This window comes from Camelus bactrianus, chromosome 4, assembly GCF_048773025.1.
Source record: "Camelus bactrianus isolate YW-2024 breed Bactrian camel chromosome 4, ASM4877302v1, whole genome shotgun sequence".
Lineage (NCBI taxonomy): Eukaryota > Metazoa > Chordata > Mammalia > Artiodactyla > Camelidae > Camelus > Camelus bactrianus.
In genome coordinates, this window is record NC_133542.1 from 96993524 (window position 1) to 97021058 (window position 27535).

The 27535-nt window shown below is 34.1% G+C and overlaps 1 long non-coding RNA gene across 2 annotated transcripts in view; it reads left to right on the plus strand.

The window, feature by feature from the left end:
* The window catches only part of LOC141577559 (uncharacterized), a 545046-nt gene that overhangs the window by 98288 nt on the left and 419223 nt on the right, over window positions 1-27535 (plus strand). For both annotated transcript variants that reach the window (XR_012506813.1, XR_012506814.1), the window contains exon 2: window positions 9016-9105. This is a non-coding gene — a long non-coding RNA (uncharacterized LOC141577559). The remainder of the gene's footprint in view (window positions 1-9015; window positions 9106-27535) is intronic.

Consider the following 27535-nt stretch of genomic DNA (forward strand, 5'->3'; position numbering starts at 1 on the left):
CATCTTATGAGAAGTCATACATTGAATGTATTTCATTTAGGGAAGAAAAAAAGAAAAAGTCCATGACCTTGATAGTATCAGATCTTAAGGGATTTTGTGAAGGATTTCTGGAGTCACAGGGAGAGATCATTAGAATGTCATTCTGTCATGTATTTGATTTGATGTCTTCCCAATTGAGAAAGCGAGATTGCTTTCAATCTCATTGGTTCTGTTTTGCTTTCAATACTCTTACTAAGTAATACCTAGAGGTATTATTTAAATTCAGGAATTTAAGGACATAAGTATAATTGGTTTAGGGGAATTAAACTCGTATGAACTAAATATGACTTGGGAAGCCAATTTAAGAGCATATAAATATGTAGCCAATTAAACATAATTGGAAACCACTGAGTATTTAAGCTGGTTTTACTCTACCCGTCCTTCTTTTAATACCATTTTCTTCAAATCCAGAAGCATGAGTGACTATAAGATTATAGGTTTGAAATGTGTAGGACTTTAATTCTACAAATGTTTTGTGACGTGAAAAGGCCTCTGTCATTAAGGACATTTGGCCAGAACTGCGTACTGTAAACTCCAGGGAAATGCACAACACTCGTTCATTAGAAGGTCTGTTTAAGCTTATTCAAAATTGACATGTTCAATATTAACAGTATTGCTCAATCTTGCCTGACAAATTAATAGTTTTCATTCATATCACCTTTAACTCCCTGAAAGAGCCATTTATATGCCCACTCTCTGTAACGAAGCCATCAGATCTGTTTTGTTAAAATTACCGATGACCTTCAAGTTATTAGACCTAATGGGTAGTTCCACAATATAATCTTAAATGACATCTAAGCCATATTTGATACACTCATCACTCCTTCCTCTATGGGAGGGGAGGGTGCTTCTCGTGGCCTCTGGGACCCACTCTTCTGATTTTCTTCTGACCTAGTTGGTAGCTCCTTCTCAGTCTCCTTTGCAGGTTCTAGATTTCCCAGACCTCATAAAGTTGGAGTGCCCCAGGGCTCAGTAAATGTTCCTTTTCTCTTATTTAGTTATGATCATTAAAAGTTCCATCTATATATTGATTGTTCATAGGTTTTTATATTAACTCCAGCCCAAAATCAAGCCAGCTTTGTTGAACCATAGTCTCCCCTTGTTTGTCTGTTTAGTGTCTCTAATGTAGCACGTCTAGATGAACCCCAAATATTGTCCCCATAAAGCTGCTCCACCTAAGAATTCCTTCCTTAGTTGTTGGCAACTTCATCAAACCCTTAACATCTCTCTGTCTCCCCGACCCCTTCACCCAACTCCTAAGCAAGCCCTATTTGCTGTCTTGGTCCAAGCTACTGTTACCTCTTACTTCTTGGCTAGTTTAGTACCTTGCTAATGGTTCTCAGCATATCAGCTCACTCTAGGTCAGATCCTTGCTTCCTGCAATAGTTCCCCTTTTTACTCAGGTTGCAGGCCTGCATATAGGACTGGCTGTATATGGTCTGGCCTCTTCCCACCTTTATGAATTCACACCTTACATTTCTCCCTTTTATGTGCTCTACCCAGCCACACTGGCTTCCTGACTGTTCTCTGAACAATACATGCACACTCTACATTACGGCCTTTGCACTGGCCAAGTTTTCTGCCTACGAAAGTTCTTCCATCTTTTAATTTCTTCCTCTCAAGACTTTGCTAAAATTTCACTTTCTCATTGTACTCTGCCTTCACCACTCTATTTTAAATTATAATCTGTATCTTTACAAACAGTGCTTTCACTTCCAAAATGCTGCTTTGTTTTTCCTTGTTTCTATAACACATCCTTTCATAATATGCTGTGTATTTTATTCATTTTTTCTTCTGAGCCCCATCAGAATCTACGTTTCATGAAGGCAGGAAACTTGGGTTCACTAATACTGTTTCATATGCTTATAAACATTTCCCAGTGTGCGAGAGGTAGTCAATACATTTTTGCTGAATAAAATAATCAGAATTTATTCATTTATTTAATCACTTAATGAAACTTTCTGAGAAAAATAAACATTCTTTTTACAAAATAATGATAATATATATAACATAGTCTATGATAACACTTCTCATACCATAAATGAAATTGATTAAACTTCCATTGTTATTAACACTGTGATTTTTTCCCAATAGAGTAAGACACAGCAGAAAAATGTTATATATAATTATTATAAACTTTAATCTTAGATAATATGAATGAAGACTTTAAAATTTACAAGATGTTTATTAAAATATGTGAGTAAATAGATGAACTCTGTAAATATTCTAGAATATTACTACATTTTTTCCAGTTTTACTGATACATAATTGACATGTAACATTGTATAAGTTTAAAGTGTACAGCATAATGATATATGTATATATGTGGGTGAAATGATGACCACAGTAAGATTAAGATTAACATCTGTCACCTCACATTGTTAGAAATTTTTTTCTTGTGATAAGAACATTTAAGATTCATTCTCTTACCAACTTGCAAATATATAATACAGATTGTTAACTATAGTCACCATGATGTACATTACATCCCTAGAATTTATCTTGTAACTGGAAGTTTATACTTTTTAACCACCTCCACTCATTTGCCTCAGCCCACACCCCCTGCCTCTGGAAACCACCAATCTGTTCCCTGTTACTTTGAGTTCATTTTTTAATATTCCATGTATATGTGAGGTCATAACAATATTTATTTTTCTCTGACTTAGCATAATACTCCCAAGGTGTATTCATGGTGTCACAGGTGGCAGGATTTCCTGAAAAAATGGCTGGAAAATGTGCATTATATATGTGTGTAATAATATATATGATCATCCATCAGTGGACACTTAGGTTGTCTTTATGTCTTGGCTATTGTAAATGATGCTGCAGTGAACATGGGGGTGCAGATATCTCTTTGAGATAGAGATGTTATTTATTTCAGATAGCTGCCCAGAAGTGAAATTGCTGGATCATATGGTAGTTTTATTTTTAATTTTTGGAGGAAACTCCATACTGTTTTCCATAGTGGCTGTAAAAGTTAACATTCTCACCAATAGTGAACAAGGGTTCCCTTTACTCAGCATCTTTGCTGACAGTTGTTACTTATGATCTTTTTGATGATAGCCATTCTGACAGGTGTGATACAATATTTCATTGTGATTTTGATTCACATTTCCCCAGTGATTAGTGATGTTGAGCACCTTTTCATGTACCTGTTGGCCATTTGTATGTCTTCTTTGGAAAAATACCTTTTCTGATCTCTTGCACATTTTTAATTGTATTAGTTGTGTTTCTTTGCTGTTGAGTTGTATGAGTTGTTTATTTTGGATATTAACTACCTATCAGATATGTGGCTTGCAAGGGTTTTCTCCAATTCCATAGGCTGCTTTTTCATTTTGTTGATTGTTTCTTTTGCTGTGCTGAAGCTTATTTGTTTGCTGTAGTGCCGCTTATTTATTTTTTTATTTTGTTGCTTATGCTTTAGGTACCATAACCTAAAAGTCATTACCAAGGTCACCATTAAGGAACTTTTCTTCTAGGAGTTTTATGGTTTCAGGTCTTATATTTAAATCTGTAACCCATTTACGGGTAATTTTTGTGAGTGCTATAAGGTAGAGGTCTAGTTTCATTCTTTTTCATGTGAATATCCAATTTTCTCACCCCTATTTATGAAAGAAACTATCATTTCTTCATAGTGTGTTCTTGGCTCTCTTGTTATATGTTAGTTGACCATGTATGCATGGGTGTATTTCTCTATCCTTTATTCTATTCCATTGATGTATATGTCTATTTTTATGCCAGTACCATACTTTTTTTGATTACTGTAACTTTGTACTGTAGTGCTTAATGATAACATTAATGCAAAATATAACTAACTTCATATACATTAATGAATCCATGTGAATGAAAACAATAATTTATTTTTACATGCATTTTTTAACTTTTTTTATTGAGTTAAAATAATTTTACAATGTTGTGTCAAATTCCAGTGTAGAGCACAATTTTTCAGTTACACATGAGCATATATATATTCATTGTCACATTTTTTCTCTGTGAAAACAGTAATATATTTTAGAAGAAGACCATCGGCAAAAGAATTGCCTCACAAGGAAATCATAAGAGAAAAAGTTTTTTGTTTGTGTGTAATCTGGTTCTGAGGAAGTCCTTGGGGCCTCACTTTCCTCATCTTTAATGGGAGAATAGAAACACATCAGTGGTTTAAATGCTATCTAGCAAAGTCTTACTGATGACTTAGAAGCACCTTAGAGCCCCAAGAGCAGTGAAGTGAACAGTAGCACAAATAGGAGAGGGCTGGCTTCCTCTTCCATAACTTCACCCAGAGATGTTCTGCTTCTTTTTTGGTTACGAGTTAGATTCAGTGTGAAATTTTGTTTTAAGGAGGCTTCTACTGCTAAATTCTAAGGTTTGGACACCACTGGATTTTTAACACCTAAAATAGCTTGTGACTCAGATATTTTTCAGTAATTTAATTTACTGAGAGTCCTCAGTGAACAGTAAATTAGGCTCAATGAAGTAGAAAGAAATAAAGACATAGGAGTGGATTTTTTCAAAGAACTTATAACCTTTTCATGACATTAAAAGTAGAGGGTATTTACTTATATTTTCATTGAAGGGTATAGAGAGAAGCAATCATCATTTATTGCCTGAAAGAAAAGCTGTATTGTGTTAGCAATCAGTCTTTTCCTAAGAAGAGAGGAAAAGCAAAGAGCTAATCTTATACAGAGTTTAAAGAAGTGGGACTCTGAAGGATTGGCTGACTTTGAGAAGTGGTAATGTTTAGGGATTGGTTGAACTTCAGCTGTGCAAGCGTGTTATTAAGTGATCTTTCTGATTGGCTGACGTTTACAAGTCTAGAGTGGGAAAAGGCTGTTGCTGCTTGACTGGTTCTATGAAGTATTCTGCTGAAGGAAGTTGTCATTGATCAAATATGATGGCCTTAAAACTGACTCAGATGGCCAAAAGTGATCAGTCTTTTCTTACTGCTTATGCTATGCTTAATTACTGCTATGGCCAAAAGTGATCAGTCTTTTCCTAGGAAGACAAGAACTTATTATTCTCAAGAGAAATAGAAAACATGTATTTCCCTCTCCATTCAGCAGTGTACCCAAGTCATGTTTCCTCACACTTTCTCTTTTTATTAAAACCCAAGACTAAAAAGCTAGTAGAATTCTAGACAAAAGAGAAGTACATTTAATATATGAATTGAGAAAAGGAGTTAGTATGGTGCTGGTCAGCAGATTATTTTTCTTTCTCAGATATGGGGGCTATGAATGGAGCAGTCCAAGGAAAAAAGAGGTCATGCCAATAAGAATGATCACATTTTTCTAAAAATAATCAATTTGAAAACATGGTATAGCTTTGGTGCTTGTCATAATATAAAGCTTTGGTTGTGAGTGTCAGAAATATTCAAAGAAAGAACAATAACATGGAAAGGATAATAAAACTGAAATTTTATTCTGGATATTATAGCAGTTTTAACAATGGCCCAACTATGTTGGGGAAATAAATTAAGAATTACATTGCCTCACCATAACCTCAAAATGGCTTTAGGGCATAGATAAAAATGTAAACGTGCATAGCATTCATTAGTAATTCATTAGGGAGTGGAGATATCTTTAGAGAAATTAATGATATTGAATTTCATCATGTGGGTCTAGTTAACCAAATGTTACTGATGTCACTTTTGATTCCTTCACAGAGGATTCCAGAGTCTTGATTTATTGACTAAGACGTTCCTATTACAATTTGTTTGTCTAGCAAAGTAGATAATTCCCTTCAAGACCAGTTCACAAGAAATAACTTTTAGGCTATGTTTGTTTTGTTTTGTTTTGTGTTAGTGTTTTTGAAACCATTCCTTGCTATTTGTATGATATAGGACTCTTTATTATTTTGGTAAATCAAAAGGTCTGCCAGAATGCACACACACACACACACACACATACATACAAATATATATGTGTCTCTCTCTATATATATATGCACACATATATGTTTTCTATATATATATATGAAGAAAAATTTGCTTAGAAAAGATAGGTTTTCTGGAGTTATGTATTTATTTTACAGGTTTTACCAGTTTGGGACACCTCAAATATTACACCAAACCTATCTATATATGTTCTTCTAGTTTTCTAATAAATTTTAACTTTTTTTATTACATGATATTATGCACCTTTCATATATAAAAGGTTCTATAATAATTATTTTATTGTCTCCATTATAATTATAAGATAAGATTAGACTTGTTTTCTTATTATAAAAATATGATAATTATAAATCAATAAAGTGAGCAAATACATATTTATCTTAAAGGGAACCACTGAAGCAAGGTACTTAATCATATGAGCTCTGCAGTCAGGCTACTTGGCTTAAAATCTCAGCTTCACACTCATTTGCTGTAATGTATTGAACAAGTCACTTTGTATTTCTAAACGTTTGTTTCCTCAATTATACAATAAAGATGATGCATGTTAAATGGGAAGATTAATGTAAAACTCTTACAAACCAGTTGAACATAGCAAGAAATCGATAAATCATGTCTGGTTTAAAAAAAAACTATAAAGATACAATTGAGTTTACTCACAATTTAATTAAACAAAAATTAAAATAATAATGAATTGTAGTTTTCCACCTATCCACTGGGCAGCAACCTAGAAGACTGAGAAGTGTGCTGGGAGGAAACCATCGTACATTGTTGGTAAGAGTATGAGGGGGTGGGTATAGCTCAAGTGGCTCAAGTGGTAGAGCACCTGCTTGGCATGCATGAGGTCCTGGGTTCAATCCCCAAAACCTCCTCCAAGGATAAATAAATAAACAAATCTAATTACCTACTCCCACCAAAAAAAAAAAAAAAATAAAGGAAAAAAGTATAAATTGGTTGAATGCAATATAATTCATTCTGCACAAACAGCAGAAAATAATTTATTGAGAGTTTACTGGATATCTCACTAAATTGCTGAAAATGTTGAGAGTAGTTTAAAGGCAACTCAAAATCAGAACCGTGAGCAGAACATGCCATGGATTTACCCTCACAAGGACATCACTGCTCAGATCTCTGAGCACTGGATTCAGCTGCCTCCACATTAGGGACACTAGACATTTCATCTCTGTTCGAATTGTGACAGCACTGCCAACCAAACTGGATGGGCATAATGTTGTCCTGTAGCCTGCCTGTTGCTATGACTTCCATTTTTTCAGTATTCCCTGCCTTTTTGCTTTCCTCATTCCTACTTCAAAGCCAGGATAGATCACAAAGCCTCATTCTAGTCTCATGGGAAGCTCAAAAGTGAACATTGATTTCCTTGAATGGGAGTTTCATTAAGTTGCACCAAACATTGACTATCATCCTCGCCTCGGCAAATTTGCTTAACTTTAAGCAACAGAGACCAGACAGGCCAAGAAGAAAGGAGAAGCCTAGGGCTTTAGTGGTATCATAGGGCTAGAACACAACTGTGAAGTTCAGGGTTTCAGAGAAAAGCTAAAGCTGAGGGGTCCAGGTTCGGAAGAAGAGAAAAGAGAACAAGAAGGTAGCTCAATATTCTATACCTCTTATCTCTCAAGGCATTTTCTTTTTCTTTTCTTTTATTTTCTCTTTTTATTTGCAGGGACCAAGAGACAGGAAGGCAAACATAAACATGAAGCTAAGAGTCCTGAAAACTAAGCAGAGTCTTTTTTGTCTTACAGTATTTGAGTTTTAAAAGATAGAGTACAGGGCATGCCTAGATGGGTAACTAGTAAATATTCCAGGTTTGTTGTTGAGTTCCCTAAAAAGCTATGTAATTCAAAAACAAAAAAACAAAGAACAAAACATTCAGACCTATAAAGTCTGAATCCCAGACTCGAGTACACATATTACAATTGTCTGATGAAAATGAAGTCCTTTCTAGAGGAAGATAAAAGCTACATGTCTAATTTTTTTTTCTTATACAGTGACTACTATTACATCTAAAACTACCAGACACATCTAAATACAGTACTAAATTATTTAAAACCAACACAAAAAATTCAACATACCATCCACATATGATTAAGACTTTGGGGTTAAAACGTTAAGACAACTGTTACTAATTATACCTAACAAGATGAAACTTTTGTAGAAGAATTCAAGCAGAGGAAATAATAATTTGGATAATTGAAAAATAAGAAAATAAAATAGAGTAATTACTAACTCAGTAAATGGTTTTAACAGCAGAGTGAATGAGCAAAAAGAATCAGTAAATTATAATAAAAGGTCAGTACAATCTGAAGGGAAAATGAATGGATTGAAAAAAAGAGCATAAGAAACATTTGAGACCCAAATGAAAGTGTCAGTTATCCTAACTGAAGTATTGGGAGAGAAGACAGAGTGGAGTGAGTCAGGGCAAAGGGAAGAAAGTTATCCAGGATTCACTAGTACCTACAACCCCAAATAGGATGAATACCAAGAAAACCATGCCTAGGAAAATCATTTTAAATTACTAAAAAAATCAGAAGATAACATCTGGAAAGCAGCCAGAGAAAAAATAACTTTACCTTCAAATGGACAATAAGTTTAACATATATTTTCACAAGAAACACCTGAAGTTATTATATCCTTGTTATATTTCATTTAGAATCAGCTTATTAGGTATGAATTACCATATACCTTAAGGTTTATTTATTTAAGGCAATACCATATGTATTTAAGGTAACATATCTTTTAGCAGTGTCTTGGTCTTGAGGTGCAATCCATTAATCCCTCTTCAGAAATAAATATGTTGTTAGCCCAGCTGATGCAGCTACTGCCTGCATCCAGCACTCAGCTGTCCTCCCTTATGATCACAAAGGTGATGACCCCATCCCTGATTGGTCTTCACCCAGTGATTGCTCAGCGCATGAGTGGAAATACCCTGCTTTCTCATCCCATCTTGGCGCAGCTCTGCTGGGTCATCTCCTCTCAGTACTGCCTGCAGAGATGGCAGAGTGGTTCTGCTGAAATTGCCTTGAAGCTTGACTTCTTCCTCTGACTGATTCGCCCCTCTTCTTCCTCATCCACAGCCACTGACCCCAGGAGACCTTCTTAACAAACTTCCTCCTCTCTGCTTTCTGCTTCAGAGTCTACTGCTCAAAGAAACCATCCTGGGACAGGTAAGTTCCATGTTTTTTCTTTCCTCTAATTGGGGCAGAACTTTATTCGGTTCATTTGAAATAAAGTTTGCATTATGTTTCCTCTCTCCAGCTATTTATGATATTTGTGTAGAAACTGGAATAACATTTCTATAGCAAGGTGATAATGTTAAGTCAAAAAGGAATAAAAGAAATTATTAGAGGAACAAAGATAAAAGCTGCAAATTGGAATCTGCTCACCTGTCTCAGCCTGGTGCAGGTGCACGTCATTTGGTGAAAAAGGAAAGGGAGTTGATGTTAGAGTATCTGCATGAACGCTTTCAGGAGCTTTGACTGTCACTGAGGAATGCTGTATTTGAACTTTTGAAAGTTCAGAAATAACAGGAGTAAAACCAGTGAATCACCAAGAAGTAGCAATTAATAAGGTCTATTGTGCAAAAACATGGTTTGTGAACCAGGCGTGCTCAAAACAACATGCAGTGAGGCTCAGAGGTATATGATTATAAAGCAGCTTATGAGGAGGCATGACTGTTCTTTCACAGTGATTGGTTATAATATTAGGACTTTCTTAAATGATACGAAATTGGTTAGTAGTTATATCACTTCTAGAAAACAGTTTTAAGTTTTGCTTATGATTTCTAAATGCACAAACAGAAAGTGACCCAGGTCAAGTTAATCTTGCAAAAGAAGCTAAATTAAGCTTTGCTTCTATGACTAAAGTGGTTTTATCTGCTCCAGGAATTTTTTTTTTAAGACTGGTCTCCATTTGTTTTTGATTTTAACATGCTACTGATGTCACAGGCATTGAGCAAGTTAAGAAACACCTCTAAGTATTTTAGAATGTATTTACCTTTAATAGTGGTGCTGGCATGATTTTTTCTTCTTTAGTTAGCATTTGAGAAATACAATGTTAAATATTTTTTTCAGTGAATTATGTATTACTTGACTTTTAAATCTTTTTTTGAGATATAATCCACATACCATACAATTCACACATTTGAAGCTTGCAATTCAATTTTTTTTAGTATATTCATAGGTATGTGCAACTACCTATATACAGTCAATTAGAAAACATTTTCATCTCCTCAAAAAGAAATGCCGTACCTTGTGACTAGCCTTTCATCCCTTCAACTTCTACACCCATCCCTAAACAATTACCTGTCTTTCACTATCTATACATTTTTCTGTTTTAGTCATTTTATGTGAATGCAATCATATAAAAGGTGGTATTTTTTGACTTAACTACTTTAAGTTACCACATGTTCTCAAGATACATATTGAATGTATCAGTACTTCACTGCTTTAATGTCTGAATATTCTGTTGCATGGGCATGCCATAAGTTGTTGATTCATTCTGCCATTGATGGGTATATGAACTGTTTCCACCTTTTTGGTTATATGTAGAATACTATTATAAATATTCATGTACAAGTTTTTGTGTGGACAAAAGTATTCATTTCTCTTGGGTATATACATAGAAGTAGAATTAGTGGGTCATATGGAAACTCCACCTTTAATCATTAAAAAAACTACTAGAGAGTTTTTCAAAGTGGCTGGAATATTGTACATTCCCACCAGCAGCAAATCAATATTCCAGTTTCTCTGTTTTCTCACCAGCGCTTATTGTTATTTTCCTGTAAGACTCTAACCATCCTAATGGGTAGAAAGTAGTATCTCATTGTGTTCTGGGTTTGTACTTCCATGATGACTGAGGATGTCAAACATCTTTTCATGTGCTTACTGGCCATTTGTATTCTTCATGGAAGAAATATCTACTCATATCTTTTGCTCTTCTTTCAATTGGGTTGTTTGTGTTTTTATTATTGATTTGTAAAAGTTCTTTATATATTCTAAATACAAGTCCCTTATCAGATGTATGACTTGCAAATACGTTTCCTATTCTGTTTTTACTTTTCACTTTCTTGATTGTATCTTTGAAGCAGTTACTTTTTAATATTGATCCAATTTTTTGTTGTTACTGTCCATGTTTTTGTGTCATTTCTAAGAATCCTTTGCCAAATCTAAGGTAAAATAGATTTGCCATTATGTTTTCTTTTAAGGGTTTTATAGCTTTAGCTTCTATGTTTAAGTCAGTGGTCAATTTTGACTTAATTTTTACCCCAGGTGTAAGGTAAGGGAACGATTTGATTTTTTGCAAGCAGCTATTTATCTGTCCCAACATCAGTTGTTGAAAAGAATCTTCTTTTCTCTTTGGATGGTCTTGGCATGTTGTAGAAAATTATTTGGCCATATGTTTGTTAGTGTTTTGGATTTTCAGTTCTATTTCATTGATTTTTATCTATGTTTCTATGACAGCACACTTTTTTGATTACCATTGCTTTGTAGTAAGCTTTGAAATGAGGAAGTGTGAAGTCATACACTGTGTTTTGTTTTTCAAGATTGTTTTGGATATTCTGGGTCCCTTATAATTTGACATGAATTTTAGAATCAGCTCGTCCACTTCTATGATAAAGTCAGCTGACATTGTAATGAGGAATGTGTTAAAACTGTAGCTAAGTTTGGGAAGAATTGCCATTTTAACAAGGTTAAGTGTTTCAATCATAAGTGCAGATTGGTTTCCCAGTTATTTATATGTGACTTAATTTCTGTCAATATTTTGGACTTTTTCAAATTATAAAAGTTTTTGCTTCCTTTGTTAAATGTGTACCTAGTGGTTTTTTTTTTTTATGTTACTGTGAAAGGGATGTTTTTCTTAATTCCATTTTAAGAATATTCACTGCAATTCTGTAGAAAGATTATACAAATGTATAGAAAAATTATGCGAGATGATTATTTTTGCCTGATTAAATATTTTGTATGAGGCAGACAGACAAAGTCATCAGTATTTTGGGTAATGTATACCTTTTCTTGAGAAAAAGAATGAAACCAGAGTGGACAAAATAAGACTTTAAAGCTGGATGAGATACTGGTTAAAAATATCTTTACAGAGAAATATGAATTTAATGATTAGAAGATGCTTTGTGAAATGCATTAAATATATTTTCTACTTATTTCTTTGCTCATTCACGCAAAGTATTTAAATATTGACTAGATGGCATAATTGTAATGGTCACCAGGAATACAGTTGTGAGCCAGTTTCCTGCCCTCATGTCCACACGTGTTTAATTTTCTTTATCATTTACTAGATTGTAAACTGTGTGAGGTCAGTGATTGTCTTGTTCACTCTTGCATAATAAGCACAACTAAGAATGAATGCTAATGCATAGGAGCAGCATGTAACCGTGATAAGGAGCTTTGGGTAAGAATTTACCTTGAATCTGAAAACTTAAGAATAAGTGTGGTAGGCAAGATAATGGGTCCCTAAAGATGTCTCACCCTAATCCTGGGACTCTATGTTCGTGTCATCTTACATGGAAAAGGGAGTTTTCAGATACGATTAAGCAATTTGAAACTGAAAGATTAGCCTGGACTATTGGGTGGGCCTAGCTCATTACAAAGGCTCTAAGAAGTAAAAGAGGGAAGCAGGTGATTCAGTGTCGGAATGAAGTGATGTGAAAAAGGCTGGAGCAGCCATTTCTGCGTTGATGATAGTGTGACAAGCTCAGGACTGCAGGCAGTCCCAGGAAGCTCCAAGGAGGCAGGGAAATGGATTCTGTCCCGCAGCCTTCAACAGCAGTGTAGCCCTGCCGACAGCATGAGTGTAACCCTACTAGACCCTTTTCAGACTTCTGCCATGCAGAGCCATAAATCAAAAAGTTTGTATCATTTAAACCACTAGGTTATAGACAATTTTTTTTTGCAGTAGAAATAGAAAAGCAATACAATAAATAAGGGACAAGAAGGTCTTGCACTGGTAGGGAAGTTGTCATTTGTCAAAGAATACAGAGAAAGAACATGCCATATTCCAGTTGTAAAAGTAGTGAAAGACAGTTGGAGCATGTAATTTAAGTCAGGACAAGAAGTAAATTGAAAGCAGAAACTAGATTACAAAGAATATTGCAAATCTTGTAAGGAACCAAACATTTATTAAAGACAAGGAGAGCTTTTGAAAGAATTTAAAACAGGAGATAACTTGATCTGATTTTTGTTTGAGGAAGGTCATTCTGAATCCATTGTGGCTTCATAGTAGGCAGACTTAACATTGAGCTGTTATCATTCAGTCCACAAGTGTTAATGACCAAAACTAGGATAGTTGCTCTTGTCATAAAGAGGATGAGAAAGATTAATGCAATAAGTGGGAGTTATAATTAACTAAATGGTGATAGACAGAGAAGTCAATGTTGATATCATGATTTCCTCCTTGGGTAAATGGGTGGGCAGTAGAATTGTTGAATGGTGTATTAATGCTGAATGAGTAGGTTTAGGAGAACAGAAGTTCAATGATGGAAATATCAATTAATAGATTATTCCCAGTTGAAAAATCAGTTGGCTTTATGGTTCTGAATAACAGATGAAGATTCAGGGTTGAATACATATAAGGTAATTGAAGTGGTGAAGAATATGTTTGTATACTTTTCCCAAAAGACAGCAAAAAAGAGATGGATCTAGGACATTACCCTGGGAATGCTAACATTTAAGAGTTTTTTTTTTTTTTTAACATGAAACTTTAACCTGATTGTGTTACTTTTGCTCTGCTGCATTGCAGGCTGCGGAGTTGGAGAATGGAATATAAACCATGCTTCCATATTAATAGGTCAAATTGTTTACATACTTTGAAACTGTTTCCCTATTTTCCATTGGGTATAATAGTTTCAAATTTGAAGCTTGTGTAAGGAAAAAATAGGATATAGTATTGTAATGCCTAGCAAAATGACCAAGTTATAAAATGAATGAGAGATATAGTGACCATTTTGTTATGGTCACTAAACAGTGGCTGTTATTTGATCACTTATTAATAATTTCTAATATGATTTAATATATTTCATTGATACATTAAATGCAATTTTCTTGTTCTTAGATAATGAAATGGCAAAATCCTATGTAAAAAAAGTTTGACTCAGTGGTTCCATAACACCTAATGTACAAACTATGGAAAAAGTATTCTATAAAAATAGAAACATGAGCAATAAATAACTCAACATCTATCCATTGTTAGAATAAATTAATATTTTATATTGGTTTTGGCTCAGGACATGTTCAAATGAATGCAATACTTGAGATTAAACAAAGCATTTTGAAATTTGTTATTAAAAACACTGTAATTGATGAAGGAGCTAAAGAAAGCAAGCCTAACATGGCAGGATTCTTCCTCTGCTCCTTGTGTTGGTGTGTGCTTGTTAAACGTGTAATTATCACACCTTCTCTAAAGGGTATTGGAGGTTACAAAGTGTAAATATATTAGCGTTTCTTCTCCCCAAATATCAAAGTTTCAAAACTCTCGTATAACCATTTACCAATGATTGTAGTCCAGGAGTCTGGTAACTCCCTGTTCCCTGAGTTACTGTTAAAATTTTTGTTAGACTGCAGTTCATAATTGAACTACTATGTATCCTTGTTTGTTTTCAGTTAAATTGTAAGACCTTTGGCTGTATCAGTTATGCTTTATAATTGTATTATCTTTTAGAGTAGTAAGAACAATGCTAGGTACATAATTGATAGGTTTTGATTGATGAAGAAGTAAGCATAATCTCAGTTATTTTATTTGACCACTTACATAGATATATTGACCTATTTTTTCCTTTTCTCATTTGATATATTCAGTTTTGCAATAGTTGTAGGAAGCAGAGATTATAACAGCATTTAAAATCACCAGGAGTGTTTCACAAAAAAAGTAGCAAAAAAAAAACAAACAAAAAAAACAAAAACAAAACCCTGTAAAAAACAGCATTGGAATAAATGTATTAATAACCAAGCAAATTAAAGTCTATAAGAACTGATGAGTTGTATGGAACTAAAATTTATAGTGAATATACATATGCACACACACACATACACACACACACATCCTTCCACGCATGCTCTTAAACCTTCACACACACTTGAACACACATACATGTATTTTTTTATCCTACTTGGCATCCAAGTGGAGACAAAGAATTGAAACCTTGATCAACATTTATACATATATATATGTATATATATACATTTTTTCTTAAATTGGTTGCTATACAAGTTGGCAATTAAAATTTGTTCCCATAGACTCTTTCAAACTATAGAATATCTTCAGATCTAGAATTGTTAGTTAAGAAATAATTTTTATGAGGCCCAGAAAAATATTCCTTGCAGTAAATTCAGGAGTATAAATAGTGCTTTCTATTACTGTAATTTTTTTTATTAAAAATGCATACTATATTCATCAGCCTAGGCTGCTATAACAAAATACTGCAGACCAGCTGTAAAATATGTCCAAAAGAAAAGGAAATACCAACACCTGGATGCAAAAACAGTCTACAAATATGCAAAGTAAATGAGCAATTCATAAAATAAATTGACAGAATAATATGTTGGGTAATAAAATACCAATAATTTTTGAGAACCAAAATATTTGTCAGGAAAATTTAAAAAGAAAAAGAAATCCTTAATTTTTCCCCCTAATGTGTGGAAATTAACAGTTTAGCATGCTTTTAGCCCAGTGTGTCTCTGTTAGTAGTCAATTTTTCACTGAACATTTAAAAAAAATCAAAGGAATTTCCAAGAGCTATTATGACTTCCGCTTAAAGATTAAAGTTGCTGTTTTCTCTAAGGCTGGTTGTTGTCTGTAACTTCGTCATCTCATATTGAAATGAAGACATTTTAGTTCTTGTCTTCATGTTTGCAATGTGGTGTGTAAGGTATTAGAGCATACTATTATTAAATTGTAGTTTTCCCATCCACACTATTCTTGTCTCTTCACTTTTGCTGTCATTTCTTACCTTGCATCTTGGATTTATATGTATTTGTATTTTTCTCAAGATGAAAGGAAGTTTTCCTCAGCAGGTGTGCAGTATTATTTTTGTCATGTCGCCAGTGTATTATAAAAATTGCTCACTTAATAAGGATTGACAGCACATACAGAGAACATGTTCTAGAAAATCAATTTCAAGGATCACTTTTCATTTATTATCTGATTGTAAAACAGTATAATGGTATTACGCATCCTGTCAGAATTAACGTAAGCAATTCAAATAGCTCAGGACAACTTTAAGCCTGTTCTTTACTCCTTAGTATGATGTTAAAAAGTAAAAATCGGCTGCTGTGAAAAGTGTCCAGTGTTCAAGCTTAAAGGTGAACTAGCATATTGCCACGTGTATGGTATTCTTATGCCAGAAGTACCTGAAAGTATGTGCATTTCCAATACTATCACCTTTTAAAACCCCACACTTGGATAGATTTGAATTAACCATACTCTTGAATTGGGGCGCTGAATGAAAGTTGTGTCTCTGAATGAAAATACTTAGGTTTAAAACTAATCTTAACCTGGGCCAATGATGGGCAGTTTTCTGACTGCCTTCTCTCTGACTTGAGAGAAAAACTAGGACAATGGAATCTCTTGGTGGTGAAGCTTTCTCATGTTAGTTTTTACACTTTGTGGGATGTAGTTTTCTATAAACCTTTCTTATCCTTCAGTCTGTTCACACTAATAGTGTTTTTAAACTATATCTTTTAAAGACCACTCACATTTGTGGTTTTTAAAATTCTGCACTCTTTGCAAGAAGTGCCAGTATTTCAGGGTGTAGGATTAAAGAGCGATGTTCTGTTGAAGGGGCTTCAAAAAATGTTATCATTAAATGATGTTAAACAATTTGAATCAAACTTCATAACCAAAATCTGAATTATACTACTAGATGGAGTTTTGGGTTTTGGGTTGGAGTGTTTGATACATGCTATAGAATTTCAGAGAAAATTACTTTATATGCTTACTGTAAATATCTGCAGGTGTTCACCTGCATACTTCAGTGGCTTTCTCTGAGTTATTATTAGGATCTGTAATAAAATTTAATTTTAACTTGTACTTAAAAAAGTGTCCTATACTAGGGATTAGAATAACACTTGCAAATCAGAGCATTACATTAATCTCAGAAAGGTAACATTAAACAAGATTTGTGAAACAGTGCAGGAACCTGTCGAGTTTACAAATAGGCAAGCTAAAGCTTATACTCTGGGATGACACTTGCCTTTAATTCATGGTTGTTTGAGTGACCACTGACCTCAGGATTGAAAAAGCAGTTTCATCTGGTCAGTCACAGTTATCAGCAGCTAACACATGGGCCATATATGTGCTAGTTTTTTTTTTTTAACTTTTTTTGATTTATAATAATTTTACTATGTTGTGTCAAATTCCAGTGTAGAGCACAAGTTTTCAGTTATACATGAACATATATGTTTTGTCATATTTTTTTGTTTGTGAGCTACTATAAGAACTTGTATATATTTCCCTGTGCTATACAGTATAATCTTGTTTATCTATTCTACATTTTGAAATCCCTGTCTATCCCTTCCCACCTCTCGCCCCCTTTGCCAGCCACAAATTTGTATTCTATGTCTATGAGTCTGTTTCTGTTTTGTATTTACATTTTGTTGTTTGTTTGATTTAGAGTCTACAAGTGAGCGATCTCATATGGTATTTTTCTTTCTCTCTCTGTCTTAGTTCACTTAGAATGGCATTCTCCAGGAGCATCCATGTTGCTGCAAATGGCATTATGTTGTTGGTTTTTATGGCTGAATAGTATTCCACTGTATAAACATACCACTTCTTTATCCAGTCATCTGTTGATGGATGTTTAGGCTGTTTCCATGTCTTGGCTATTGTAAATAGTGCTGCTGTGAACATTGGGGTGCAGGTGACATTTTGAAGTAGGGTTCCTTCTGGATATTTGCCCAGGAGTGGGATTCCTGGGTCATAGGGTAAGTCTATTCCTAGTCTTTTGAGGAATCTCCATACTGTTTTCCACAGTGGCTGCACCAAACTGCATTCTCACCAGCAGTGTAGGAGGGTTCCCCTTTCTTCACAGCCTCTCTAGCATTTGTCATTTGTGAATTTTTGAATGATAGCCATTCTGACTGGTATGAAGTGATACCTCATTGTAGTTTTGGGGTTTTTTTATAATTATTTTATTTATTTATTTTTAACATTTTTTAATTGATTTATAATCATTTTACAATGTTGTGTCAAATTCCAGTGTAGAGCACAATTTTTCAGTTATACACCTCATTGTAGTTTTGATTTGCATTTCTCTGATAATTAGTGATACTGAGCATTTTTTCATGCGCCTATTGATCATTTGTATGTCTTCCTTGGAGAATTGCTTGTTTAGGTCTTTTGCCCATTTTTGGATTGGGTTGCTTGTTTTTTTCTTATTAAGTCATATGAAGTGCTTATATATTCTGGAGATCAAGCCTTTGTTGGTTTCATTTGCAAAAATTTTCTCCCATTCTGTAGGCTGTCTTTTTGTTTTACTTATGATTTCCTTTGCTGTGCAGAAGCTTGTAAGTTTCATCAGGTCCCATTTGTTTAGTCTTGCTTTTATTTCTATTGCTTGAGTAGACTGTTCTAGGAGAACATTTTTGAGATGAATGTCAGATAATGTTTTGCCTATATTTTCTTCTAGGGGGTTTATTGTTCTTGTCTTATGTTTAAGTCTTTGACCCATTTTGAGTTTATTTTTGTGTGTGGTGTAAGGGAGTGTTCGTATGTGTGCTATTGACAGGAACCAGTAACTCATACTAGTTCCCTTTTCCCCTAGAAATTGATTTAACCACACTCTATAGCATAGAACTTCAGGAAAGTAGATGTCAGTAGAACTCAACATATCTAGGATTCTTACTGGATAGTCATATATCTGTGTGATTATGCAAAAAAAAAAAGTCAATACTGGCTAAGATGACAGGCAAGAATACCTCCATGTATTAACAAACTCTCCTTAAATAACAGAACATATACAGGAAAGTGTAAGTGGAATTTAAGGTTAAAAGATGCTTTTTATAAGTCAGTCTAGTCCTGAAAATTTCATAGACCTATAAATCTTCAAAATTTTTTTGTTGAACTTAATCACTAATTTAAGGAGGCTTCTTAAATAATTGACTGAAGTAGGTGGAAACAGTCCCTTCCCCAAAGAGTGGATAGGCGATGGGATCCATTGAAATGGCAACTTACTTGGAAATCAACATCCTAGTGAAATGAGAAACAAATTCATACATGTTCTCTATTTTAATAAAACCCTTATTTTTATACTTATTTCATACAGTTAATGCTTAAGTAGCAATTCTAGGATTGTTTGTAGGGCAGGTTAACAATTCAGGTGTCTATTGTGTTTTCTTCACAGTTAGAAAACAGAGTCTGGAAAGAAAGTTAAAAGCTAGCTAATCTGTTTCCTATCAAGAGAGGGCAAAAGGGATTATAACCACCTGTGGCAACTGCCTACCAGTTCATCTCTGCTTGAAATGACCTATCTTACAAATTTGCTGAGTTCCTCTCTCTCAGAGAGAAGGTTACTGATAACTTGAAGAATGTTGAGATTGTACCATGCCTAGAGTAGACTGAAGTAACATATCAGTTGATACATTGTAATGCAAATGAAAGACACATGAATTCTTGGCCAACATTTATCTGGGCATTCCTCCTCTAGTCAGTTCTTAATTGTTCTGTGTTCTATAATCCGAGGTACAGATTCAGTTCAATCTATTATCTTTGGCCAAGAATTTGTCAAAAAGCCAAAATGTCACATTAAATATCACTCAACCTTTAAAAGAACAAAATGAAAAATTGTAAGTATGTATTTTAAAACCATGGAAATCTTCCTATACTTGTCTTAGTCTACTTTCCTATCTTGTTTTGGGATAGATATTCCAAAATATTGATTTAGCAAAATAAAAAAATACTTATTTATTGATGCATAATTAGTATCTTCAGGAAAATAATATAGTGGATCATGTAACTTGGGACATTTATATTCAAACCATGAATTTCTGGGCATTTCTCATGTATAGTTTCAAGAAGAACATCAATTCCTGAAACTTACTTCCTCCAAAATCTTCTTTATATTTATCCATTTGAGATCATTAACAAGTCCTGTTTCTTATATCTATATCCATTAACAGGAAATGAAATATACATTGATACTAACTAACTGTGCCATCTTGTCAAAACTCTTTCATTGCTGTTCTTTTTTATTGTACAATTACCATATACTTAAGATGTTGAAGAGACACAGAACAGATTTAATGTGGTGTCTCCCTCTACAGAATCTTAACCAGCACACGGGCTTTTCTTGGGAAAAGGAGATACAAGATTGCAACCATTAAGAAGCCATAAAAAAAAAGGACAAAGAATTTAACAAACATTAAGATTCCTCCACAAAGCATTTCATCTTTGTCAGAATTTAATTTAAAACATTTCTGACATTCAATTACTCACTGTAGACAGACTCTGAATCAGATCATCTGCTGCCAAAGCTAAATTATCAAATAGAGAGACATAAACCTGAGTGTTTTCTGCATAATGACAGCCCATAATGATAAAAAATTCTTCCTAAAGGCATCATGTACTGTAGATATTAAGAAAGAATCTAAGAAGGAAATGGAGACTTACACAAATATGTTCTCATACTCCTGAACATAGAAATACCTTGAGAAATACCACTGAAACTCTTAGATAGATTTTAATTGGATCTAAGCTTGATTTAGTAAATTTTACATCATTATTTTGCCAGTGTCATACATTTATTAACACCCTTGCAGATTGTCTTCTTATTTATTTGCATTTTATCTTGTTGACATGTTTTAATGAATATTCAAATTGATGGATTTAAATAGATGAACAACTGAATATAACAGTGCTGCCGCATACTCGAGGCAGCATTACCAGGCATCGAAGTGGAATCTCTGTTAACCACACGTGGCTTACACATATCACAGAGGACTCAAAAGTCACAGAGAAGTGTTTCCTGAATCACAATCAGATATTTTACTCATCCGGAGCCTTCCTTTTATATGTGTTTCATTCCCGCGGTCTAGCTGCCTATAACATTTAGGTACAAGATGGCACAGTCCTAATCTCTCAACGTTTGAAATCCTTTGGGCACTTGATTTCATTTTGAATTTCTTGGTTAGAGTTAGCCATCTGCAGATAAAATGCTAATTGGGGTGAGTTATGCAACTTGTTACATCCAGGGGAATCCTCGTAAAACTGTCAGCAGATTTTTTCATGAAAACTTTGCTGGCCAGAAAGGAGTGCTTCGGTAACCAGTTGCCACAAATGTGTGTCATAAGCAACACTGATATATTGTCTTACAGCTCCATGTTTCAGTTGTCCTCACTGTCTAAAATCAATGATTAGCTGCTTTAGAGTGTATCCATTTCCTTGCTCATTCAGGGTAGTGGCAGAATTTTGTTCCTTTTGGTCATATAACAGAAAACAGAATAGAAACCACTGAGTCTTACAGTTTAAAAGAGTGTACAATATGACATGTGATTTATCCTTCAATAGATGTATCAAAAGAAAGTTGCTCGGCTACTTACTTACATGTGCATAGTAATCCATTTTGGCAGGTACTTATGTTCCAAGGATCCTTTGGTGATGGAGTTACCACTCACGGCATTTGCTCCCTATATTAGCATCATTGTCTAACTGCTCATGTAATCACTTAAAAGTGATAATTTTCACCTACAACTACAGCACTGCTCAGCCTAGTATATGACAGTGGTCATATGAGAATGACTGGCCACAGGAGCTCAAAAGACTGTGCTGCTTCCTGATCAGATGGTTAATGAAAGCCACTTAAAAGGATGTAATGGCCTCTCACCAGAGGAAATGCTAAAACTCCTAGAGGATACATAGTCAGAACACTTTTTTATATAAATCATAGCAATTTTTTTTTACCTGTTTCCTAAAGTGGAGGAAATAAAAACCAAAATAAATAAATGGGACCTAATTAAACTTATAAACTTTGCACAACAAAGGAAACAATGGATAAAATGAAAACCTACTGAATGGGAGAAAATATTTTTAAATGATATGACCTATAAGGGGATAATATCCAAAATGTATAAACAGCTCATACAACTCAACATCAAAAAAGCAAATAATCTGATTAAAATATGGGCAGAAAACCTGAATAGACATTTTTTCCAAAGAAGCGATTTGCATGTCCAACAGGCACATGAAAAGATGCTCAGAAGCATTAATCATTAGGGAAATGAAAATCAAAATACTGTGAGAAACCTCTTCATACCTGTCAAAATGGCTATCATCAAAAAGAACACAAAAAACAAATGTTGGTGAGGATGTGGGGAAAAGGGAACCCTTGTACACTGTTGATGAGAATGTAAATGGGTTTAGGCACTATGGAAAACAGTATAGAGGTTTCTTAAAAAACTAAAAGCAAACCTACCATATGACCCAGCAGTTCTGCTTTTGGATATATATCTGAATAAAACAAAACAAAAAAATTAAAAAGTTAATGCACCCCAATGTTCACAGCACTACTGTTTACAGTAGTCAAGACATGGAAGCAACCTAAGTGTCCATCAACAGGTGAATTGATAAAGTAGATGTTTAATGGCCAAAAACATGAATAATTTTTGCCATTTGCAACAATATGGATGGACTTAGACATTAAGTGAAATTAATTCAGAGAAAGACAAATACTATATGATATCACTTATGTGAAATCTAAAAAATAAAATTAGGGAATATAACAAAAAGAAGCTCAAAAATACAGAAAACAAACTAGTGGTTATCAGTGGGGAGAGGGAAGAAGGGAGGAACAAGATAGATGTAGGGGATTAAGAGGTACCAACTGTTATGTATAAAATAAAATATGAAGTTATATTGTACAACACAGGGAATGTAGCCAATATTTTATAATTGTGAACTTTTAGAAATCATGAATCACTATGTTGTACACCTGTAACTCATATTTTACAGCAACCATAGGTTTATTAAAAATGTGGAGGAAAAAAGCCTTGTTGTGATACTTTGCAAACTGAAGAGCTATAATTTATGTAAGGTATTGTGATGGTTAGAATGACAACAGTGGTGGTAATGAAAATAGTAAAATAGTATCTTAGAAGTAGAATTAACTGGAAACATCACCCTTGGGCTTCTATTTATGAAGGTAAAAAGAATGTAATTAGGCTGGCAGCTTAAAAATGGAAAAATGAATCATGCCTTATAGGGATGTCATGAAGATATTATTGGCAGCTTGATCTCTCAAAAATCAATTTCTCTTCCTCCATTAAAGATTCAAGGAATAAATTGTACTATTGGCATACAATCCTGCATTGTATCTGATAAGTCAGACACTATGAATTTATGCATTGTTATAAATCACACAAGAAAAAAAAAAAAGCTTGATCATTCGAATGTTATGACCTAGTTATGTGACTTAAATTTTTCTTCGAGCAAAATACGGGTTTTAAAATACTACATGACTTTCAGAAGGCCAAAGGAAAAAAGGCCACGGTTTGAGAAAGCAGTTACACTTGTTTGTCCTTAGTTGTGCATAACTGATCCTCTCTGAACCCTTCATGTGATAATATGCAACATTCTACCCTGTAACCCACAAACCATTTGCAAAGCTTAGAATGTATTTCCTGGCTCACAGTACAGGCACAGAACTCTGACATGTCACCTGCAGGGTGCCTGAAACAAAGAGGGACTGGATTTAAAAGGACTGAATAAAAGGGTATGAAGAGATATTGGCATGCACTAAAAAATTATATACTGAAAATATATGTTCCAGGAAAATTACTGTTGACTTGAGTATGAGTGGCAGGGATTTTTTTTTAAGATGAATGTTTTAGGTTGAAACTCATATTTGAAATGGTATTTAAAATGGAAGAGACGTTGAATACTTTTGACTAGGCAGTTCCTGGTGGCCAAGAACAGTCAGAATGGGTCAGTTTGACAGCTAGACTTTCCAAGGATCAGTGAAAGAAACAGATGAAAATGTAACTGGCGATAATTGAGCCTGCATAGCAATTGACTATAACCAAGAGTTCTGAAGTATATAAAAGGAATGTCTGTGGAATGGTCTAAAAATGTCAAAATTTATCAAAAAGGAGTGATGTCCTTTGGAACCTCTCCAATTCCATACTATATTCTTGCTTTTCCCAAATTTTTGTTTTCCCACTAAAAGTATCATAATTGTTTTGCTTTATTCTTCCTTTTTTAAAGCAACACTTTGAACAAAGGGACATGCTTAGCATGTTATCCTGTAACTTCTGTGCAGCTAGTGTTTCTCTGTTTTTAAATTTATTTTTAGTGTAATTTCAGAAATGTCCATCTCAAGACACTCTGACTTTATGTTTCATTTGTGCCATCGTCCTAAAGCTTGATTTGGCTCATTATCCCAATCTTAAATTTAAACAAATCATTTAACTTCCATGAACCTCAGTTCCCCCAGTGAGAGATTATATTTAATATGATTATAAATGTAATTCATATTATCCCTTGATTGAAACATTTATTACCTACTTCATGGCAAGTCCCATCTAGATTCCTTGTCATTGTCATAATGTCTGGGTACAAAACCGCTTACAAGTGTAGAGTTCAGTCCATATTTGGACAGCCCTGACTTTAGCAAACCTTTTACACTGATGAATATAATACGTTAATATTTGACCATAACTGATAAATAATGCATTGATGTATTAATTGGAAATCGATGATATATATTGATAGAGGATAACGTAGTAGTATTCAAGTTTAATTTCTGTTCTAAAGAAAAGATGTTTATGTAATATATATAAAGTAAATACTATTGAAATGCAACATATTATATTTAAGTTCACTTATGCCAAAATTACGTTAAAATGTCAGAGTGACTTCAGACTGTATACCTTATTAGCCAGTCTGCACATTTAAAACCACATCAGTTTTCTTAGGGTATAACTTTTAAGAATTTGCTAAGCCTTTTCTTTCTTTGTTTTTTTTTCCTGACTCACTAACTCCCAGGACCAGAATATTCCATGTGATTCCCTCTGTTTATCTAAGTTCTATTCTGTCAATGACTGTATCATTTCATGCCTCTCTGCTTATTTTTTTCCTTAAATCTGAAGAGATATCTTTTATCTTAAAATAATCACCAGTTTACTACCAAACTCTAAATACTCTGCTTAGGATACTAATTGACATTTGTACAACCTAGCATGGACTTCCTTTTAAAGAAGTCAGAGTGAAGGTATTCTTGCTTCATTCTCCCTGATAACATTTGGATAAAAGGGAAAAAATAAATGCACCTTTGGAAAAAATCAGAAAACATTCAGATGTTAAAAAGCAATAAGAAAAGAAGGGCTGTTGAAATCAAGAAAAATTAAACTTTGTTAAGGGAAGGTGGATGCCTTTGTAGATCATTGGAAGCATGAAGATTTCTCTTAAAAAGTAAAAGAAATCATCTTTGGAGAGTCACCTTGATGACCCAGTGTCTGGATATCTCTGCCCGCATGTCAGAGTAGGCTGCCAAAACAGACAAGATTCCTTAATGAAAACAGATGGGGGAAGACAGCAGAGCTAGTGGAGGGCAGTTTGTATGCTTTCTTTTGTGTACATAGTCAGGTTTGGAAAGGCAAGGGAGAAAATGTAGCAATAACTAGTACACCTGGATCTTTGTCATAGGATACAAAACAAGTGCTGAATCACTATGTGAAGGATTCTTGACACACACGAGTGAACAGTTTGTAAGAAAGTGTCTTAGATGTCTTATTGAAATCTAAATTGTTAACTTCTCTCTCCTTTCCACCACACTCTGATTCAACATACAGTTCTCCCCCAAGTGATGCTCTCATTTAAAAATAATGCTCCTATTTATAACATGCTCTTAAGGGAAGAAACATGAGACACAAAGAAAAATTTGAGGTGGGATGCTATTTTCAGAAAAATATTTTGCCATGAAAAAGGAAACTGAAATAAAGCCTCTTAAAAACATACCTAAAAAGGGGTGAGGGGGGAAGAATCCAACAAGAGAGGTTAAGACAGAAAGCAGAGAGAAAAACTAAACTGTAGAGCTGAAGAAAATGTGAAGGAGGATAAATACAAAAATAAACACAAGACTAAGGCCTCAAAATGGAGAAAAGGGAGTCATGAGACATAAAAATCACACAGTGCAGGCTCCAGGAAAATAAAGTCCAATTAAATGAAAAGGAAAAGGTTTTAGGATTACAAAAAATAAAGAAGGTAGGTAAGAATCCATGTATATGTAATTGGTATACCCAGAGAATAGAAAGAATTGAAGTCAAAGATCAAAGTAAAACAGAAAAAAAAAAATTTCTCTTGAATAAAAGATCTGAATCTACAGATTTAAAGTATATAGCATTAATGAAATTTTGTGGAAAAGCATGAATGTTACAAACCTTTCACATACTTAGTTTATGAGTTTGGAAGTTAGTGTATTACTAAAAGAGTCATCAGAGTCAGGGAAGAAATAACATAATTTCAGGAAGGATAGATTTTCGGTTTTTCTCAAGCCCCACCTCTTGGGTTTCCCCCCCCCACATAGAAAAGTTATTGCTTATAAGCAAGTTCCAGAAAGTTATCAAAGAAGACAAATGAGAGAAAATAAATTTTGATTCAGGCTTTTTAGCTGGCTGAGCTGCCAATCTGTCAATCAGACCACACAAATTATATTTCCTAATCTGCACAGTCAGGAGGACTTGATTACAGGTACACGTCTCGGTAAAAATGCTCTTGAAGGTGAACTTCAGTCCACTAAGTTATGAAAGAAGTTTTTCCTGGAAAAAAGGTATCATTGTTAAAATATAGATCAAAAGTTAACTCTATGTATTTCATCACTGAACAAAAATATAAGTAAAATTATTAATATGTATTATAGTAGAAATAATGGATTGGTGATTGGATAACTATTAGTATTGTATGGCTATTTAAAATTTTCTCCTTTCTCTTACTAAAGATTGAGTTTGTTGCCTTGTCTTCCATGAGGCCATGTCTAGCTGATCTTCATGGTTAGCAATAATGAATTTCAAAAGTAAAAGAGGAAAAAAGAAAAAAGACAAACAAAAACCCAGGAGATGTGGAAATTTATGGAGAAGTAAAAAACAGGCACATATATGTGGCCTTGGAGAGAAATTGTGTTTTAGAAAGGAAAACAACAACAACAAAAAAAGCCCAAAGTAATTGTGGCAAAAGAGGAGAGGATCAGGGAGTTTTGCAGAATGAGGTGCTAAAATAGATGTGGAGTGTGATAAAAGTTCATGGTGGATGAAGGGAAATTCAGAGACCTGCCACTATAGCCCATGAAATTATATTTAGTTTAAGCTGTTTGAAAAATGCAAATAAAAAAGAATTTCTGGAAAATTCTTTTCCACATCCTGAGCCACGCTGTTCTCCTTGTTGTTTTAAATGTGGAAGAAGCACAAATAGACTAGACAAATTGAATTGTGGCTTTAATTCAACAGCATAATTAAAACTAACGTAAGAATGTAATTTCATGTGGCAGGACATTGCTGGAGTAACATACAAGACCTGAATTTTCTCATCACCTGTTTCTAGAGGGTCAGTCAGTTAAATTAAAATTCATAAATTAAGTAATAGAACTTTAGGTACATTGTTTAAAGG